Source organism: Carlito syrichta, unplaced genomic scaffold (assembly GCF_000164805.1).
Source record: "Carlito syrichta isolate Samal-C Ts95f unplaced genomic scaffold, Tarsius_syrichta-2.0.1 Scaffold311849, whole genome shotgun sequence".
In the NCBI taxonomy this organism is placed as follows: Eukaryota; Metazoa; Chordata; class Mammalia; order Primates; family Tarsiidae; genus Carlito; species Carlito syrichta.
The window spans coordinates 4,217-6,057 of record NW_007255945.1 but is presented as its reverse complement, the minus strand read 5'-3'; positions in this window follow the sequence as shown (position 1 = coordinate 6,057).

Below are 1,841 nucleotides of genomic sequence, written 5' to 3'. Positions count from 1 at the left end.
TGCCCGCTGCCCGCTGCCCGCACGGCGTTCTCGCCTCCAGCAGGATCGGGGAACTTGTGAACTCGTGAACCCAGCTTGAGGGTTGGGACTCCTCCCTCCCTCCGTGCCGTTCCCATCAACAGCCGCACTGCAGTTTATGCCCGTCTGTAAAACGGGCATAAACTAGAACCTCTCGGCTACGGCTGCCGTGAGACTTCAGTGAGCTAACAGGCACTTTAAAACAACACCTCAAGGATTCAGTAGTACTCCTTGCATCCATATGCGTGACCCACTCTGCGAGGCAGGTGCTGCTATTTCAGTGTTCAAATGGGGAAACTGAAGCTTGGAGGGCTTCTGTAATGCATTCCTGGTTTCTACACAGTCCTTGATAGTCACGCTGTTATTTGAGCCTCAGAAAACGAACATGGCTTTTTCTGGCACCGTTCTTTAGCTGTAGATTATCACCAGTATTTCGCCAGGACAGGAAAGGGCTGAACCAAGCCCACGTGTGACTCTGCCAGGAAGAGATCTCATGAGCAATGAGACTTTGGCACTTTCAGGGGTCGTCCCTGCTGCCTATACCATGACTGCAGTTTTTGGTGGTTTCAACATCCACAGTGATGAGACCTCCAACACCCTGGCCTGTCAGGCCCTGAACTCTGCTTCTCCATCCATCTCGCCTTCCACCCTACCCTGTTACCCCAGTGGCTGGGCCTGGACCTTGTGTTTACCAGTAAGTGCAACTCCTCCTCTTCGGTCCACCTCTTTTAGTGCTCCGGTTAAAGAAAGAAGTTAAGCGCTGCTTGTTAAGACAGTAAGGGAGACTTTATTCAGGGCTGTTGCTATTGGCATCAGGACTGTTGCAATAGGGAGGAGAGATCGGACTCAGCTCCGAACACAGCAAAGGCAGTTGGGGAGACACAACATTGAGGCCTGGTAGAGAAGAGGACTCGGGAACCTGACTAAAGTTTGGTAAAGGATAAACTCTCTGTCATATGTGACCCCAACAATTCTCTGCCTTATTAGACCCCCAGTTCATCGATCTGACCCGCCTTCCGCTGTTCCTCTTCTCTCCTGCCTCTCCTTCCAACATCTTCACTTCCCTCTTACCTAGCTTAAGTTTCAAGGTCAATTATAGGCCTTCAAGCTCCTTGCCCCGCCCTTTTATCACACAGGCCTGGCCACAGAGCTGGTAAGCTCATTCAACCCGTCCAAGTCACTGAACGTGGTGAGAAGACACCCACCCGTGGCAACGAGTGTCATTTCAAAACCCCGAGTGCAAGGGGGGTCCCTCAGCGCTGCCCCTTGTCCCAGCAGTCTCTCTCCAGTCCAGTCACTTGCCCACGCCCCTAGATCCAAATCTCAGCTCTCTCTCCAGTCCTCCAGTGCTTTCTCCATCCCTGGTTCTCACTCTTGGCTCACCGCCTGGTTTCCCACACATTAAGGAAACAGAAGCCACCAGGAGAGACTCTGAAAACTCCTCTCCACCCACCTCCCACCTACCTGTCTCAACACCCTTTGCCCTGCCCTCCCTCCTGTGACTGGGACAAAGAGATCCTGCTCCCAGCTAAGGTCAGCTCACCACTTGAGATCTTGGTTTTTCTTCCCACTGCATCATTCCCATTAGTATGCAAATATGCTTAATTTCTAAGGCCTTATAAAGAAAAAAAAACAGAAGCCGGGCTGGGTGCCTCAGCCTGTAATCCCAGCGCTTTGGGAGGCTGAGGTGAGTGGATCGCCTGAGCCCGTGGGTTCAAGACCCGCCAGGGCAACTTGGTGAGACCTCTTCTCTACAATAAATCAAAAATTAGCTGGGCGTGGTAGCGCGCGCCTGTAGTTCCAGCTACTCAGAAGGCTGAGGC